General features: G+C 39.3%; 1 protein-coding gene across 4 annotated transcripts in view; it reads right to left on the reverse strand.

Moving 5' to 3' along the window:
* Window positions 1-20,620, reverse strand: part of SATB1 (SATB homeobox 1) — a 182,140-nt gene that overhangs the window by 59,316 nt on the left and 102,204 nt on the right. The gene's annotated exons all lie outside the window — the stretch shown is intronic.

Genomic DNA, 20,620 nt, shown 5'->3' on the forward strand with positions numbered 1-20,620 from the left:
AACATCAGTAGTAGTCTGAGATGATTGCTTTGGACACAATAAATACATACCTTATTTTTAATGTAAAATGTGTTACTTTTAGAAAGGCTAGTAATGGAAGGCATTCAACAACAAAGCACTCTATAAAACTTTATTCTCATATCTAATATTTTCCATGAACTTATCTTTTAAGTCACATGTTGGAAGAATCAGAAGATCAATAGGTTTATGCACACAAATAGATTACAATAGAGCAGCAAAGTCATAACTTTAAACCACAAGCATGTAGCACACTTTCTAAGCATGTACAGTTTATTTCCAAGCCAAGATGAGCAACCACTGGAGCTTTCTAAATATAGTCCACTTACTTGAGACTTAGGGAACTAGTGGCTCTTAAGCTTCTTACCTCACTCTAGAAAAGTATGTTGGGACTTGGAATATGCAATAGCTGGTGAGCCATAGGTTGTATAGAGCCTATTTAGATTAAGATAACCTAAGCTCATTGTCGTCACCATTTATAACAGTACTTTCCCCCTCCTTATAATGTACACAACAAGAAACTGGCTGCAAATATTATCCATTGGTGCTTTAACAGTGAGACAAAGATTAATGTACAAAGTACAGCTTCCCACGGCAAATAATTATGACTACAGTAAAATCAAAACTAATTGGTTGCTATGGGTACTGCACACTGTATATTATCATTACCTTATTGTATAACCCCGGGGTCCTACAATTTCTTCCTTCCTTACCAAGACAAAATAAAGAATAAGATAAGTCACTAGCATACAAATGATGACACATGTTCTAACTGTATGGCTGAACTAATGAAATGGCAGTGTTCAAGCAGTGGTCTAACAAATGGCAAAGCAAAATGTGTTGCCAAAATATATGTTCTTTTTGTCATTTGCAAAACACAGGTATAATTCTATTTAGTTTAATATTCAACTGTCAGCATGACCAAGATTCATGACCACCACCAAGAGCTGGAGGCAGTTGCTGCTCAAATTCTGGAGGAAGCAATGGTTCTAAGCCACAGCAGAGGGCATCACACATAATGATCTGTCAACCACATAACTAGAACATCTTCTAGGAGTCATGTAATGGCAGCATACAGAACTATATGGGAGCCTAGGCTGTGAAAGGGAGCAATCATACACCGTCATATCTGTAACCAAATGGCAATATGCTCCAGATTCACACAAAAAGTAATTTACAGTACATGTGCATGACCATGGTGTAATTATGTGTGGACATACCGTAGAAAAATAAGTATCTATTAGGATCTGCCTAGGCTTTTCATATGCAAATGACCACCTTGGTAAACCCAGCAATAATTGGCTGTCAGTGCATGCATTTTAAGCAACCTACACACAGGTGAAAGATCATTTGAAACATTGAAATACATGATTGGGTGAAATGTTTAAATATCTGATTAAGCCATTGTTTTTTACATTGAAGGTCGGGTAATAAAGATTCATGCCACTGGACATGTTAATTAAAGCGTCCATTAATACCTTCTTCATGTACATTCTGATTTAAGCCCCAACTACTCAGGCTAAAGTAAAGATATATATACTGTATACAAATGTTAGTAGGGTTTGTTTCAGAAACAGACTGCTTACATAAAACAACCAAATGAAGCCTGGGCTGTTACTTTGGCATCTGTAGCAATTACGGGGTCTTACAAAAATGATCGTACCCCTTGATATTTTTCACATTTTGTCATGTTACAACCAAAAATGTAAATGTATTTTATTGGGATTTTATGTGATAGACCAACACAAAGTGGCACACAATTGTGACGTGGAAGGAAAATGATGATTTCAACATTTTTTTACAAATAAATATGTGAAAAGTATGGTATGCAGTTGTATTTAGTCCCCCCGAGTCAATACTTTGTAGAACCACATTTTGCAGCAATCACAGCTGCAAGTATTGTTGGTTATGTCTCTACCAGCTTTGCACATCTCGAGAGTGAAATTTTTGCCCATTCTTCTTTGCAAAATAGCTCAAGCTCTGTCAGATTGGATGGAGAGCATCTGTGAACAGCAATTTTTTAAGTCTTGCCACAGATTCTCAATTTGATTTAGGTCTTGACTTTGACTGGGCCAATCTAACACATGAATATGCTATAATCTAATCCATTCTATTGTAGCTCTGGCTGTATGTTTGGGGTTGTTGTCCTGCTGGAAGGTGAACCTCCAACCCAGTCTCAAGTCTTTTGCAGACTCTAACAGGTGTTCTTCTAAGATTGCCCTGTATTGGGCTCCATCCATTTTCTAATCAACTCTAACCAGCTTCCCTGTCCGTGCAGAATAAAAGCATCCCCAAAACATGATGCTGCCACCACCATGTTTAACAATGGGGATTGTGTGTTCAGGGTGATGTGCAGTGTTAGTTTCCTGCCACACATAGCGTTTTGCTTTCAAGCCAAAAAGTTCAATTTTGGTCTCATCTGACCAGAGCACCTTCTTTCACATGTTTGCTGTCTCCCCCACATGGCTCTCACAAACTGCAAATGGGACTTCTTATGGCTTTCTTTCAACAATGGCTTTCTTCTTGCCACTCTTCCATTAAGGCCAGATTTGTGAAGTGCATGACTAATAGTTGTCCTGTGGAGTGGTGGATCTCTGCAGCTCCTCCAGAATTACCATGGGCCTCAAGGCTGCTTCTCTAATTATTGCTCTTTTTGTCCAGCCTGTCAGTTTAGGTGGACGGCCATGTCTTGGCAGGTTTGCAGTTGTGTCATACCCTTTCTATTTTTGGATGATGGATTGAACAGTGCTTCATGAGGTGTTGAAAGCTTGGGACATTTATTATAACCTAACCCTACTTTAAACTTCACCACAACTTTATTCCTGACCTGTCTGATGTTCCTTGGCCTTCATGATGCGGTTTGTTCACTAAGGTTCTCTAGCAAACCCCCAAGGGCTTCACAAAACAGCTGTATTTTTTGGAGAATAAATTACACACAAGTGGACTCTATTTATCAATTAGGTAACTTCTAAAGGCAATTGGTTTCACTAGATTTTAGTTAGGGGTATCAGAGAAAAAAGGGCTGAATACAAACTTTTGCACTCCAGACTTTTCAGATATTTATTTGTTAAAAAAACTTTGAAAACCATTTGTCATTTTCCTTCCACTTTACAATTATGTATCACTTTGTGTTGGTCTATCACATAAAATCCCCAAATTTTTACAAAGCACGCTTAACGTGTGAAATGCATCAACCTCCCTTCTTCCCTGCCGGTATGCCAATTGCGCTACATTTTTATTGATGTTTTTTCAATACATTTTTGTATGCATCATATGGGTGTGCAGCCATCCAATCCTTTTCCTTTCCAAAATACATTTACGATTTTGGTTGTAACATGACAAAATGTGGAAAATTTCAAGGGGTATGAATACTTTTTCAAGTCACTGTATTTTTACATTGACAAGGGATTATTGGGCTTCTGTCAAACAGCTGATTAAAAAAAAAAACAACAATAAACTCTTCTGTATTGAGCAGAGGTATAGAATTGGCAGTGATGCCAATATTTAAACATAACCATTTTATCTACAAGAGGCTAGGTATTCCTCTACTCTATCAGTGGATCCCCAACATCCTACCTTGATTGGTACACTATTTCCTTGAGTTTCTTTTACAATTACTCATCTGAACCCGTTGCTTACTTTATTACACATCTGGAACTAGTGCTCAACTTCTGAGAACATATTAGCATTGCACTACAGAATCTATTTTGTGTATAGTACAGTATTTTTAATTAGTCGTTTTCTTTATATTTTCTGTTAATGTGAATTGAGATTGTACTTGCTACACAAAAAGAGAAACATTAAAAAAAAAAATCCATACAGTATATGCACATACTTTCAAGAGTAATTTAAAGTTATGGTCTTAACAGAAATGATAATTCCTATTAAGCAAATGTAGCCATTATGGAAGTACATGGTTAATTCAAATCAGGGTTAAACAGTAAAAAGAATTTATTAGTTGATAATCTTTTTTTTCTACAGAAATAGATAATGAAATTAGAGAAATAAAGTGAAGAGATAAAGGAAGGCGCAAATTATGAATATATTGCTCAAACTTTGACCTTAAGTTATAATAAGGAAGTAACTAGTATAAATATGCACATACCTTTTAACTTAATATAGCTATAAATTGATCAAAGCTTTCAGATCTGGGGCTCAAGCATGTACAAGTTCTAAAGACTGACATAGGCATCATAGAAGAAAAACAGGATTTTAAACCTTCTAGAGGTCATGCATAGTATTAATAAATGAAAACTCATAAAAGAAATAAAAGAAAAAAATAAACAGAGAACAAGAGTGTACTCTTGAAAAAAAGTAATGTAGATATTATGCTTAAAATAGTTAAGCTCAGAGAGATCAATTAAATATATAACATTAACCTTAAAGCCTAAATGTTGTAAACCCCCCCCCCCCCCAAAAAAAAAATAAATCAGCACAAGGGACATGATTTACTATTAATGCACTGTCTCGCATGCTGTTGGCTCCTGGTTTCCTTGAACTTTTCCTTCACTGCCCCCCCCCCCCCCCCGTTTTAAACCTTTAGTGTGATGCCCACTCCTTCCGCCCAGCTACTCCATTCACAGAAGTCAGCACTACAGCTTTTATGACTGAAGCTGGATCTATTAATAGAGGATGGGTGGATGATTGAAAGGTCCTCCCCCTCCATTCATAGATCATGTATCATTCATAGAGGCTGTAGTACTGGCTTCTATGAATGGAGAAGCTGGGTGGAAAGGGTGGACATATTTGGCACTCTTGAGGACTGCAAATGGCTGCCCTTCAGATCTAATAACCCCTGCTTCACTGGAAGATTACAATGGTGGGGAGAATTGGAGAGGGACTACACTTAGGGTTGCTTCCAAGACCAAAGCCCATGCCATTATGTCTTTTGTCCCGCCCATAATCTCACTTCTAGTATAATTCTTTTTAATCCTAGATAACCTAAATATAGATGAGACATTGGGTTTCCTTTTCTTCTTCCTTACCCATGTTGTCTGAGCTGACACTGTGAAAGTGTTAGATGTCAGCTGTCTGACCATTTATCCTTTCTCAGCAAATTCTATGGCATCCTGCAGAACACCTACTAGGTTAGAATGACTGTTGATACTGTGACCTGGCTGTGCTCTGTGTTTTTTATATGGCCACTTCCTCTTTTTGTGGGGATCTTGCCAGTAATTATGACCTCCTCTGATAGGGCAAAACAAAAAAATAAATTGGTGAGCCAGTTACACAAGCAGGAAATTATGTTTCTGGGGTGTGGTCAGTACACATTCTGTGTACAGAACACCTCCAGGTAGCCATATTACATTGTATTTACATAGAATTACAGAATTACAGAGAGTTTCAGAAATCTACAGAGCTGCAGATTGAAAAGGAAAGGAAATGTTTAATAACATTCAATTACAATATGACTTGTTTCGCAATTGTATATGCTTTTTTCTTGTTTTGCTATTTTTTTCCACACGAAAGTGGAGTTACCCTTTAACCACTTAAGAAGCGGAAAGTTTAACCTCAATGACCAGGCCATTTTTTGCGATACCGCACTGCGCTATTTTAAATGACAATTGCACAGTCGTGTGATGCTGTACCCAAATAAAATTATTGTCCAAATAGAGCTTTCTTTTGGTGGTATTTGATAACTTCTGCAGTTTTTATTTTTTGCGCTATGAACAAAAAAATAGCGGCAATTCTAAAAAAAAAAAAAAAAACAGTATTTTTTACTTTATTCTATAAAACATTCCCAAAAAAAAAATTTTCATCAGTTTAGGCCAAAATGTATTCTGTTTCATTTTTTTTTGGTAAAACAAAATTCCAAAAGGTGAATATTGATTGGTTTGCGCATTACGTATTACGTCTACAAACTAGTGGATAGATTTATGTCATTTTTTTTTTATTTATTTTTTACTAGTAATGGCAGCGATCAGCAAATTTTTAGCGAGACTGTAACATTGCGGCGGACAAATCGGACACTTAACTGACACTTTTGGGGAGACATTAGTACAGTAATCAGTGCTAAAAAGATGCACTTTTACTGTACTAATGACACTGGCAGGGAAGGGGTTAACACCAGGGGCCATCAAAGGGTTAAATGTGTGCTTAGGGGATGCTTTCTAACTGTGTGGGGGTTGTAATCACTGGATGAACACAGAGACCTGTGTTCCTAAATAGGAGGAACACAGGATCCCTGTGTTCATCACTGGCAGAACAGCGGTTTGCATCCACCAGACCCGCTGATTGTCTCCCCCTCTTGCGTGCCCCCCCCCCCCCACTATCTGCTACACGATGCGATGTATAAGTACCTTGTTTCGCGTAACAGAGCTGACCTGCCACTGTATAACTATGGTGTTTGGTCGGCAAGTGGTCACTTTTACTTAAAAAGTAAAAACCCTCTGGCTTCACTCATCTCTTGAGGTGGGGAGCTCATCCTACTACCAACACTGCTCTTGCACCCCTTATGATGCTGGCCATTTGCTATGACTTTTGGAATTTCCCAAACCTCTTTTGAATTCCCCAAAATGCAAAGAAGTTAAAAAAAAAAACTCCTGCAAGAACTATGGAAGCTGCCATTGTTGTCCTCCCATATTGTAAATGCTAGCTGACTGGATGTTGTGCTGACCCTGCTGCTGCAATACTTTAAGTCCCTACCCCAGAACAGCTATGAAGACAGACTTAACTTGATTCTGACTTGCCTGTCTGCATACTTATTCTAAGTCATTGACTCAGAAAGCATAACAGTATACCTACAATTTCAGTAGAAGTAGGTCAGCAAAAGTAGCTCGCTCCCATACTTTTTTAGGATAAATCTAGTTTAAAAGCCAAGAGGGTGATTATTATCTTTTCATGATGTTGACTGCAGGTGTGTAGGTCTTGTCACCTAAACACATATAAAACCTTTAGGCCCCTTTCACACATGCTGTCCGTTTGTCCGTTTTTCATCCATCCGTTGACGGATGAAAAACGGACATCAATGTATCTCTATTTAAAAATGGATGACAACGGATGATCATCAGTTAACATCCATTTTCATCCGCTTCCATCAATGTCTGTTTTTTTGAACGGATGAGTGCCCTATTTTTCATCCGTCAAAAAAACGGATCGGACGAAAAACGGATGACAACGGATGAAAAACAGATGACAACGGATGAAAAATGGATGACAACAGACGAAAAACAGCTAACAACTGATGAAAAATGGATGAAAAATGGATAACAACTGACGAAAAATGGATGACAACTGACGAAGAACGGATGAAAATTGGATGGAAAACTGATACATTTTGACGTGACTGAACTGATGAACTGAATGGACCGTATGTGTGAAAGGGGCCTTAGAAAGATTAACTCTCCAGCATCTATCAAAACAAGGGTCTGTCCTAGTTATGAGTGGGATGACTCCTAAAGAACACCACCGACACAAATATATACAAAAGTGCAGAATTTTATTTTTGTTGGTTAGTTGCTTTACAGTAGTAGCTGATTTTGATTATAGGGCCTTAAAAGAGGAGCTGCAGACTCCTTCAGAAAAAAATATTACAAATACTGTAGCTGCTGACTTTTAATATTAGGACACATAGCTTTCCAGGAATCCCGCGGTGTCCTTACCTGAGCCGATTTTTCAATCGCCTGCCACCGCCTTCTCCACTAAAGGAAACTGGCAGTGAAAGCTTGCGTCTTCACATCCAGTTCCCTACTGCACACTGCGAATGGGCCGGCTGTGGGGGAAGGACGAGGGGACCAAACTTCTGGCTAGAGTTTGTCACGGTGAACTCAGCCAGAAGGGGGAGTGGGTAATTGTCAAAACCAGGTACCCGCTCCCCCCCCCCCCAAAAAAAGGTGACAAATGTGGCAGCAGAGAGGGGGAGAAGGCAGACAAGCAGAGTTTCCTCTTTTGGGTGTAGCTCCACTTTGAATTATGTATGTTTGGAACATTTACAGAAAAGAAATCAGCCTTATAATAAACGTATTTACTTTTCAGACATGAAGCTTTCTCAAAAATATGTGAAGTTCTAAACCTTGTATAAATTATATAAACTATATAAACTCTTCCTGTATTAAAGTGTGCTATTTTCAGATCACTGTCCCTTGCTTGGGTAACTCAGAGCCTGCTTGGTTATCATCACTGCACAGATAACCTCCCAACAATTATTGATGGGGTCATGACAATTAATTGGGCGTGTAATTTATTGCGCAGTGTGAAAACAGAAGGCAGCTGAACTGTGCATCTCATTTATGATCTCTGAAAGCAGTCAATTGTGTTTCAGAGACTTTCTTTAACAATCTCTCACTAATCTCTCTTCTAATAGCAACACATTGCTATCACTACTAAAGAAGACAAAACTATGCAAGCCTAATGTAATCCCACACATTAAAAACAATACAAAAGGTTTTAGCATGTGTATATCCTGCTGTAAACACCCTGTTTAAATTAAAATTCTTATTAAGAACAGCAACTTGTAAATAAAATCAAAGTGTGACAAATAAAATGTGTGCATGTATTGTGAGCATACGTACACCGTATTAGAAGGGAACATATATACACCAATATAAAGCTTACCCAGCAACAGAACAAGGAACAGCAGTATGCAAAACTCAACAACACGGCCAATTATTCCAGTGTCAACGGGTTTATGTAGCATAAACAAGGCAGGTAATAAGCGTTCGGATTTGTTTCCATAATTTACAAGACTCTGTTATTCTTTATTATGTTATTAAAGAGTTAGGTTCTCCAAAACTGGAATTACAGATTTTGGTAGATGTTAGAGGGTCAAATCTCTTGAAGACCCCCTTGGTGAGAGTTTGAGTTCATGGGTCTATGCACCAAGCCATTATGTGGAGTCCTCACTTTCCCTGTAGGATTTTTAGTTTATTTTCACAATGGAGAATGCAACCGGAGGTACACACAAAGGTGCACAAAAGAGCTTGCAAATCTACCAGGGGGACAAGAACTCAATGTGGAACCATGGCATGGAAATCTTGCTGTTAAGAGTATCCAAGACATATAGAAAGCCAAGGCCTAAAATATCACTTTAGTGTTTATAGACACTTTGAAAAAGCACCATCGTGCACATGTACACACAATCCATTTTTTTAAATAATTAGATGTGTTTACCCACTTTATATAGGTTTGCAACTAGATTGCGGAGCTAGAATAGTTTCCTTGAAATATACCAAAGGAAAAGGTCAATAATTTCAAATTAATTTGCAGAGTAATACTGTATTTGTAACAAACAGACAGCATTGAACCAAATGCAAAAAAAAGCTACAAGAATGGCTGCGTTAAAAGACACACAGAGTTGGGGGCAAAACAAGAACTTAAAATTAAAAAGAAGGGAAAGGAGACAGAGAGTGATTCCCTACATCCCCCAAATATACCTTTCAACTGATATTTCACTGGCGTAAATCTGTAGCAGAGATCATAATTCTGTTTGTTTATCGATGGGACAGAAAATAGACACCTAGAACAGGTCACAGAAGTTCTGTGGATGTATTTTATTTTAGCTCTTTTATCAGAAAGTAAAATATCCTGATGCATAATAAGCAGTACAGAGACAGACTTCTATTCTTTTTTTAAGTGTAACTTCACTTTTGTTGCGAAAAAAACATTCTCTCTGGGTGATATATGTACATTGCATAGATTATAACTAGGGAACGACCGTTTATCGGCAACACCGATATATCGGGGGCCGATATGAACTTTCCCCGATATATCGGAATTGGCCTTTGGATTTACAGATATTGCCGATATTTCGGGAAAGTGCTTGTATTGGGGTGATGCCTGCAGCTAGAGGCATCACCCCAGTACCGGTATCCATAGCCGACTGTCGGCTGACTTGTAATGACAACCCAACCGATGCAGCTGAGAAGCCGCTCGGCTGTCATTACAAGGAGCGGGAGGGGATGTCCCCCCTCCCGCCGCCTTCCGTGGCTCACCCGGGTCTCCCGTCCCACCGGGAGACCTGGGCATCCTATCTCGACCGCCGCCGCTGCCGAAGAGAAGACCCAGTGTACTGCGTCTCCATGTAAAACTCGGAAGTGATGTCATGACATCACTTCCGGGTACTCGGCGCCGAATTAAAAAAACTGACAGCATTCAAAACAGCCAAACTTGGCGTTTTGAATGCTTTTCGGTGCGGAAGAGGGGTTTAGGGTCTTTTAGACCCCCAGATACCTCAACAAGAGTACTTTTAGAAAAAAATAATGTTTTTTTTACATTTCCGAAAATATCAGCAGATATCGGCCAATACCGATATCCGATGACTAAAATATCGGTATCGGCATTAAAAAAAACAATATCGGTCGATCACTAATTATAACCTTTGTTGCAGATTTGTGGCAGATGCCTACCTTTTGTTATTCTGAAGAAATCATTGTTTATTCCTCTGTGCCCATGTGTCCAGTGAGTCTAATGGGAGTGATTTAATAATTATCAGTCAGCTGTGCAGCTGCAGAGCACTAATGAGGAAAGCTGCTGAGCCTGCATCCCTTTAGACGTGATTTCCTATTGGGGGTATCTCACCAAAAATTGCATTTTTGTTCCAGGGGATGCCTGAAATCTGACTTGTATCTTAAGTAGACTTCTGTGAGAATTGGTGAGCCAATCACACAAGCAGGAAATTATGTTTCTGGGGTGTGGTCAGTACACATTCTGTGTACAGAACACTTCCAGGTAGCCATATTGCATTGCATTTTCAGAAAGTTACAGAGCTGCAGATTGAAAGGAAAGGTAATTTTTATTAACATTCAATTATAATTTGACTTGTGTCGCAATTGTATACGCTACATTGTTTTTTCTTTATTTGATATTTCTTTTTCCCACAAAAGTGGAGTTACCCTTTAAATCAACTTCTGGGCCCCTTTATGGATTTGAAAGTGATTTGGCTTTATATCAAAAGGGGTGAGGTGAGCTATTACATTTTTACTCGCCATAGTAGTAAATATGACTCTGAAATAGCATCTTGTCTCAGAAAAATTGTAGAGTTCGGCATGCAGGACCTCTACAATTTGTTTTATTAGAAGTACTGTGCCTCCACCATTTTAATTATAACATACTGTACACCCTAATGTAACCTTTTGTTTTGTATTCACAGTTTGTGGGCTTGCTGTACCATATTATGCCAATTGTATTTAAAATGTGGACATGTAAATACTTTACCTTCTGTTCTGAGAAAGCTCTGCTTGCCTTTGCTCTGGGGTTCAGCAGAGGGCATTTGGGTTCATTCAGGTCTACTTCCCTATAACCTGTCCGGATATACTTTCTCATTGCTACTCATTCTTTATTTCATAAGCCGTAGGGATGATTTATTTAACATATTTTGCCAATTATATTTCATATGTAAGATATGTAAATACTATACCTTTGTTCTGAGAAAGCTCTACCTGCCTTTGCTCTTGGGTTCAGCAGAGGGCATTTGGGTTCATTCAGGTATACTTCCTATAACCTGTCCGGCTAAACTTTCTCATTGCTACCCATTCTCTACTTCATAAGCCCATAGGGATGATTTATTTAAGGAAATAGGCTGTTCATTTCGATAGGGAAATTTTATTTAACAATGGAATTTTCCCTTAGCTTAATGAATGTAGTAAAAATTCACTTTGCAAAGGATACCCACAGGATGTTCAAAGAAAATAATGAAAAAAAAAAAACATATTTGATTGAACATAACTGGATGATGGGATTCAGCAGAGTTTCATCTTACTTAACTTCACTAAGTAAAGGGAAAGTTCTAACTAAAAAATGAAAAATCTCTTGCAAAGAGAACAGCCTGTTCGGCTTTAGTAAAACCCATTGCTTCCATACAATGTATTAATGATGGCCAATAAGGCTTCACAGCTGTATGTAGTGTGCATTAAATGGCTCTATATTAGGCTGTATCTGTACTATACACCAGGAGTTCAGTATAAAGGAATGATTTACATTGCTTCACCTACTATCCTAAAATGAGTAATAAAAGATAAATAAGGTATCTTCTGTTTTAAGAAGGCTATGTTTTGCTTTGCCCAGGTTCATTGTAGGTGTTGTTGCTTCCTTCTAGCCCATCTCACTCTAACCCCTACTGGTATACCTTTTCATATGCAGGTTTGTATATGGTCTCTGAAGGGGTCATATTTATACCTGGAGATGTAATAGGCAACCTGGTTTCAAGTTAAATTCCAGGCAAACCAATGAATACACAGCTAAAGCGCATGTCTGAATGGTCCTATTTGCTAAAGACTTTGCAAATTCAAGCCTGTGACTTCAGACACCATAACCAGGAATGGGACCACTGCTGCAGCACCAACAATACAGAAAAACCAGGACACATCTCCATCCGACTGCACAATGAAGGAAAACAGTACTGCAATGAGGTTGTCCCTCTGCTCATGCTTCTCTCGCTAGTGTCAGCATGTGTGTTGTTGCAGAATATGGACTGGCTCTCCCTCACCCAAATTAAAGTGGTTGTAACGTCTGAGGGCCAGTTCACACCACATGCAGTACAGTGTGGTTTTTTTTCTGCATCAAAAATGCATGGAAAGTAGGTTATATGGTTTTGCAATAGCATAGTTCACACCATTTCTTGCAGTTCCAGTACATTCCATTTCCAGAGAAAAAAGTATACCATGCTGCATTTTTTCTGCACTGGAACACTGTAAAACACTTAAAAAAGGCACTGGAATGCACCTAAATGCGCCAAAAATGCACTGGAACACACATGACCTTATTTAAGGTCAGGAAAAAAGAGAGAGGGGGGAATGCACTGGACTGCACCAAAAACGCACCAAAAAAAGCATTCCCTGCGTTCTTCCCTGTACTTCAGCAGTCTGATTCCTCTGATGTCATCAAGACCAATGCAGGAACCTTAGCACTGCACAAGACGTGAGGATGCCAAGGGACCACTGCTAGAGTGTAGGGTAGAGTGTTGAGGGTGCAGAGGATCAGATAAGCAAAATGAGACATGTGAGAACACTGGAGCACAAAGTCATTGTGCAGCACTGCTAAGCAGAACCTGTGTATGCAATGGAAACATTTGACTCACCCCTTATAATTATATAATTGCAAAGTATACATAGTAGCAAGATTTTGAAAATATTAAAACATTGTTCTTCACCCAAAACATTTTAGTTTAGTTTTGAATAGAATAGGGAACGGTTAGAACTAGCAGTTACTGCTATCCAGGACTCCATTAGGGCTCTTTCACACGGGCGGTCCGATCAGATCCGCCTGTCAGTTTTTTAGGCGGATCTGATCGGATCCTCCATGCAGCTCTATGGGGCAGCGGGTGTCAGCGGAGGTCACCTCCGCTGACACCCGCTGCCATCCGCATCCGATCCTGTGCTGAAATCTGGACGGAAACCCTATAAATCTGGATGGAAACCCTATTTTTCCATCCGTTCACTAATCGGAGCGGAGCGGATCTGATGAGAGCGGACAAGCGGTCCGCTCTCCTCCGATCCCCCATAGAGGGCAGCGGGTGCTGAGACACCTCCCTCTCCGCTCTGCAAGCGGAGACGGAGCTGTCATCCGCCCGGCTCAGCGGGGATCACGGATCGATCCCCGCTGAGCAACACGGATCCGCCTGCGGAGGCGGACCGTGTGAAAGAAGCCTTAGAGAGATTTTCCCTCACTTTGTTTCAGGGGCAACCTTTTACCAGATGGGAAGTAATGCCCCGTACACACGTGCAGATTATCTGCAGACTTTTGTCTGCAGACTTACCTTTTCTTTGTAGTGCAAGATCCTGCCGGATTGCATACAAATTGAAAGTGTTTAGGTTTGACCTCATATTATATGGTTTTAGTAAGTCTGCAGACAAAAGTCTGCAGATAATCTCCACGTGTGTATGGGGCATTAGAAAAAACAAACTGCAATAGAGGAACAGACCGCACTTAAAATTATTATTATTATTTCAGGTACTTATATAGCACTGTCAATTTACGCAGCACTTTACATATACATTGTACATTCACATCAGTCCCTGCCCTCAAGGAGCTTATAATCTAAGGTCCCTAACTCACATACATACACAGTAGGGACATTTTCTTTATTTTTTATACAGGATTCAATTAACCTACCAGCATGTCTTTGGGGTATGGGAGGAAACCGGTGTACCCAGAGGAAACCCACGCAGGCACAGGGAGAACATGCAAGCTCCAGGCAGGTAGTGTCGTGGTTGGGATTTGAACCGGTGACCCTCTTGCTGCTAGGTGAAAGTGCTAACCACTACACCACTGTGCCACCCATGGGTTCAAGCATTTCTCTGCTAATTCAAAAAAAATAAAAATAAATGTTTTTTTTTCCCTGTCTGTATTGCTCTTAAAGTAATTTTCCCTCACTTCCTGTTCTTGGGACAACCTTTATACCAGAGAGGAAGTAAAAGAATCCCTCCAATGTAGCCTTCAATGGTAGTATACCCTTATGGGAATTATAAGCCTTCCCCACTCTATTCAAAACTATACAAAAAAGTTAAGTCAATACTGTTAGTTTCTATATTTAGAAAGTGTATACATATTATGAGACAATTCCATATATGAACTAGATTCAGAATTGGTTCACACTACCTGAAGCAAACCTGGTTCATGGTTTTTCTAAGCACTCATGACACAGTGAAAAGTTTCCAAAGAAATTTTCCTTTTAATGGCTTTCATTTGGAACATGCCTCTTGCACAATAAAGCGTTATTAAACCCAGAACCTACATTTACTATATCTGGTCTCCCACAGTACACAGAACATGGAAATACAATTATTTTAGTTAATATAAACGGCTAAATACCTTTTCTCATCAGAAGTATATAGCAGTTTTGTGACTTTTATCATTGTCCGGCCAAGCTCTAGTTAAAGCATGTAGTCGTTTTCAATCTCGTCTGATTGTTCTTTTGAAACTGAATGACCCCTGACCCTCTGTCTGGACAGTGCTGATTGGCCCTGTGCTGATTACATGCACCCTCCCAACAAAAAAAAAAAAAATCTCTTTCCAGCAATACACACCAAACTGAGCATGTGCAGAGTGCCTCCAAGGCTCTGTACCATCAGCAGATACATTGGAAGCAGTAGAAGAATGGGAGGACCACAGAAGATAGGATAAAACAGCTTCTTTACACAATTCAGGGGATTAACCCCTTAGGTTCCACAATGAGTATAACAAGCATGATTTACTGCATATACAGACTGATTTTATTGTTGTCGGTTTAGTAACACTTCAAGGATCCAGGACCAGCAATCAAGATTAGTTTGGGGTCCATTTCAGTACAGCTCTGAGATATGTATGCTCCTTTAACTGTACTCACTTTCCTGATTTTGCTTTTCCTTATTTTCAATCGAGGTGAGCTAATCAGTGACTGTGATTTTTATTTTTTGTTTTAAAGGTCTCAACAAAGAATTCATGACTTATACAAAAGGCCAAGCAACTTAGGTTAAAAAAATAATAATTTTATTTTCTGTCAAGAAACACCTTTTCAGAGACCAATAAAATGAGTTCTGTGGTCCTGGTGGAAGAACCTAACCCAACCAACTGGAACACAGCCAGATATGAAACATTCATATTTATTTCTCTTGAAAAAGAAAAAACACAAAAGAAAACAGTAGTAATGATAGTGTAATAGTACCTTCATTTTACCTTTTATTCAGTAAGGATATAGAAGGTTGGTTTATTCTTAAATTATACTACAAAGAATTGCATGGAACTGAGTAGCAATTAAGTAGTTACACTTAAGTAGTAGATCTCATTTCACCACACAATTTACACAATCTTAAACTCCACGTAAGACTTCGTCTTTTGGGGAGGTTTAATTTTGTATATAACAAAACACCTTAAAACATTTAAATTAACCTTACCACTCACAACAATATTAATAAAAACATATATTCCTAATACATCAGTGTTAATTGTAGATCTCTACATTATATGTTCATCTAAAATTGTTCTTTATAGAGTAGTTAATGCAAATAGAACTATGTTCAAGTTCCTTTTGTTTGTAAAGAATACGTTTTAGAGGGTTATATGCCTCATTTTCATAGGCAGAAGAAAAAAAGTATATATTTTTTTTCTTTTAAATTTCTTTTAATTTTCCCTCTTGTTCATCCCCATCTGTATTGTAGCAATGAATCCAGCAAGTGGAATTCTTGAGGGTGCAGGAAAGTAATAATGAAATGGTTTCTTTCCTGCATTACACTTGAGATGCTTGACAATGCAGTAGTCGCTTTATTACAACTTCTCATCCAAAGAAACAGCATGGAAGAACACAAACATATAGATATTTATCGACCTCAAAAGGATCGTAAGAAATGTTGCCACTGCAAGAGTAAGAATCAAGTTGTTCTCTATGTAAAATTAAAATGCAAATAGAGCTCGCAACATGGGTACTAAACTTTGCTATTCAGTGTAAGTTCCTGAAGCACCTAGGGTGGCCAATTGCATTTGCTGCAGAAAAAAAGTGGATCGCGTCTAAGTGGCCAAAAACATATGGATGCAAACAGTCGTATTTCTTTTCTGCTAAAAATACATTTGGCCTGCGATTACAGCTTGAGTTTTACAGACGGGCTCTTTTCCAGGCCTTTTACCCTAGAAGAACCTTAAAAATTATATTCAGGTTTTAGGGAACCCTTGATAAAAATTATTATATCCACATATCATGTTTATGGCATATTAGAATGACCAGTATGTTGTAGAATGTTTTACGTTAAAAAAAAAAAAAAAGGGGTGTACCTAGTGTATTTGATAGCGGGTAAAACAGTATCCTTTTACATTAGTGGTGAATAGAGAAATGCCCCTTTACCCTGTTGGACAGTGTAAAAGTAACCCCTTACATTGGTAGTTTTTGGAAAAATGATCACTTAAATGGGTGGTCAGTGAATGAAGGAAATCAATCTGCCATTGCTTAGGAACCCCTACCAATCGCTAAAGGTAGCTAAGAATTCCATAAAACCCTGTTTAAGAAAGGCTGCTTTAGGTCTTTACTACAAGGGAGATTCTCCCTCTATGCTTCCAGGGCTAGTTTAGCAATTGTAAAAAGTATCACAATCACAGCCATCACAAGCTACCATGAGATGTGTAGCAAGCAAAAATAACAAAAGCTTGTTTCAGGGTCTGTATCTACAGTGCCTTGAAAAGTATTCACACCCCTTGAAATTTTCAACATTTTTCATGTTACAAATATCTGAAAAGTGTGGCGTGCATTCGTATTCAGCACCCCCTGAGTCTATACTTTGAAGAACTGCCTTCTGCAGCTGTTACAGCTGCAAGTCTTTTTTGGGTATGTCTCTACCAGCTTTTCACATCTAGAGAGTGAAAGTTTTGCCTGTTCTTCTTTGCAAAATAGCTCAAGCTCTGTCAGATTGGAGGGAGAGCGTCTGTGAATAGTAATTTTCAAGTCTTGCCATAGATTCTCAATTGGATTTAGGTCTAGACTTTGATTGGGCCATTCTAACACATGAATATGCTTTGATCTAAACCATTTTATTGTAGCTCTGGCTGTATGTTTAGGGTCATTGTCCTTCTGGAAGGTGAACCTCCAACCCAGTCTCAAGTCTTTTGCAGACTCGAACAGGTTTTCTTCTAAGATTGCACTGTATTGGGCTCCATTCATGTTTCCATCAACTCTAACCAGCTTCACTGTCCCTGCTGAAGAAAAGCATTCCCACAACATGATGCTGCCACCACCATGTTTCACGGTGGGGATGATGTGTTCAGGGTGATGTGTAGTGTTAGTTTTCTGCTGCACATAGCGGTTTGTTTTAAGGCCCAAAAATTTAATTTTGGTCTCATCTGACCAGAGCACCTTCTTCCTCGTTTGCTGTGTTCCCTACATAGCTTCTCGCAAACTGAAAATAGGACTTCTTAGGGCTTTCTTTCAACTCTTTCATAAAGGCCAGATTTGTGGAGTGCATGATTAATAGCTGTCCTGTAGACAGATTCTCCCACCTGAGAGTTGGATCTCTGCAGCTCCTCCAGAGTTACCATGGGCCTCTTGGCTGCTTTTTTGATTAATGCTCCCCTTGCCCGGACCTGTCAGTTTAGGTGGGTGGCCACGTCCTGGTAGGTTTGCAGTTGTGCTATACTCTTTCCATTTTCAAATGATGGATTGAACAGTGCTCTGTGAGATGTTTAAAACTTTTTTATAACCTACCCCTGCTTTAAACTTCTCCACAACTTTATCCCAGACCTGTCTGGTGTGTTCCTTAGCCTTCATGATGCTGTTTGTTCACTAAGGTTCTCTAACAAACCTCTGAGGGCTTCACAGAACAGCTGAATTTATACTGAGATTAAATTACACACAGGTGGCCTTTATTTACTAATTAGGTGACTTCTGAAGGGAACTGGTTCCACTAGATTTTAGTTAGGGGGTATCAGAGTAAAGAGGGTTGAATACAAATGCTCTCCACACTTTTAAGATATTTATTTGTAAAAAATTTGAAAACCATTTATCCTTTTCTTTCCACTTCACATTTATGTACCACTTTGTGTTGGTCTATTACATAAAATCCCCCAAAAAAACACATTTACGTTTTTAGTTGTACATGACAAAATGTGGAAAATGGGGTATAAATACTTTTTCAAGGCACCGTAGATGAAGAGTATTGTTAGTGAAGCTTTTGGCCATGTGGTAGCACAATCAGAGAACTACCCATGAAGCATCACCCTTGGATATCACCATTTTTTTTAAATAAAAAAATAATAAAATAAAAGAACTGCCTTTGCCATTTTTCTTTTCTAAGGTAAATCTTTCCGGCCATATTACTCGCCTTAACTATACTAGTTAGGGAATCATTGATACCAGATAAGAAAAATTGTCAGTGAAATTCACACTTATATGATCAGCTTTTTTGCCCTGGGTCTATGAAACATTATCTAAAACACCTCTTTGAAAACAAGTAAGTGATAGCAGGTTTAATATTTTGTAACCTGGCAGATTTAATTTAACCACTTTCCTACAGTGCACTTTCACCCCCTTCCTGCCCAGGCCAATTTTCAGCTTTCAGCGCTCTCACACTTTGAATGACAATTGCGCGAGCATGCTACACTGTACCCATATGACATTTTTATCATTTTTTTCACACAAATAGAGATTTCTTTCTGTGGAATTTAATCACTGCTGGATTTTTTAATTCTTACAAAAAAAATAAGAAAAAAGACAGAAAATTTTGAAAAAAAAAAAAAGTTTTTCTTATTTTCTGTGAGTAAATTTTGAAAATAAATAATTTTTCTCCTTCACTGATGTGTGCTTATGAGGCGGCGCTGATGGGCACTGATAGGCTGCACTGATGGGCACTGATGAGGTGGCACTTATGGGCACTGATGAGGTGGCACTTATGGGCACTGATGAGGTGGCACTGATTAGGCGGTACTAATATGCCACACTGATGGGCACTGATAGGTGGCACTGACAGGCGGCACTGATAAGCACTGACAGGCGGCACTGATGGTCACTGAAAGGTGGCACTGATGGGCACCGAGAGGTGGCACTGCTGGGCACTGAGAGGTGGCACTGACAGTCAGTACTGATAGGCACTGACGGGCGGCACTGATGGGCACTGGCGGTCGGCACTGCTGGGCACTGACAGGCGGCACTAATGAGCACTGACGGGCGGCACGGATGGACACAGTGCCTATAGTGCTGCTAGTCAGTGCCTAGATGAGCAGGCACTGATGGGCACTGACTGGTAGCACTATGGGAACTAATTTTGGGCACTGATGGCACTGATTGGCACTTGATTTCACATTTGTGTAATCAGGGCACTGATGACCAGTTCCCTGATTACATGTCTTTGTCTCCCCCCCATGAGGTGAGCCGAATAATGGCACTTTCTCATTTAAATGGACTGTCTGGGATTGGACACAGCCGATCACATGGGTAAAGAGTCATGTCATTGACTCTTTACCGAGATCGGGGTCGTACTGTGTCCTAGCAACACGGCATGGCCACGATTGCCGCTCTGCACGCCCCAGAGCAATAGATGCACCGCCCTGCCGTCATTTGACGGAGGGTGGGTAGCATGTGGTTAAAGTGGAACTATACTGCATCTGAGTACCACAAACCAAAAATGCAATTTATATCATTTTTTAACATCAAAGCAAACTCACCCATCCATCCATGTCTCCATGCTTTATTTAGCTGAGAAATCACTTTGCAAAACAACCCCTAGCCTTTCTGGTCATAGCCATCTTGAGTAAGGGCAGATGATTCAGGTAGATTTACTTCCTGGAATCCATCTGCCCTTAGCTTAGTCGTGCAGGCAGGAGGGTGTGCTTTGCTAAGAAAACTCCTCCTCTGCTCCTGAAGACTACTGGGATGTATGACATCATTTGTCTAGGCCTGGAAACCAAGAAGTAACTCAAGAAATGTAAAAAAAAGTTTATAAAAAAAGTAAAAAAAGTAAATATAACATATTTTCTGATGTATTCGCTAATGCTAGCAGCATAAGGATTAAAAATAGTCAACGTTGATTGAGATTATGGGCTACAGATAACTACAGATGGGCTACAGATAACTAACAAAATTGCTGAACAGAAACAGGAGCATCAAAAAATTGGGTTGTTAAATGGCTTTGATCCTGGCTTACAAGAATGTGGGACTCGTACAGTTTAGCCCCTAGAATGAGCCTACATGTGCATTATGAATTATCTGGATATT

Source organism: Pelophylax lessonae, assembly GCF_965119305.1.
Source record: "Pelophylax lessonae genome assembly, chromosome: 5".
In the NCBI taxonomy this organism is placed as follows: Eukaryota; Metazoa; Chordata; class Amphibia; order Anura; family Ranidae; genus Pelophylax; species Pelophylax lessonae.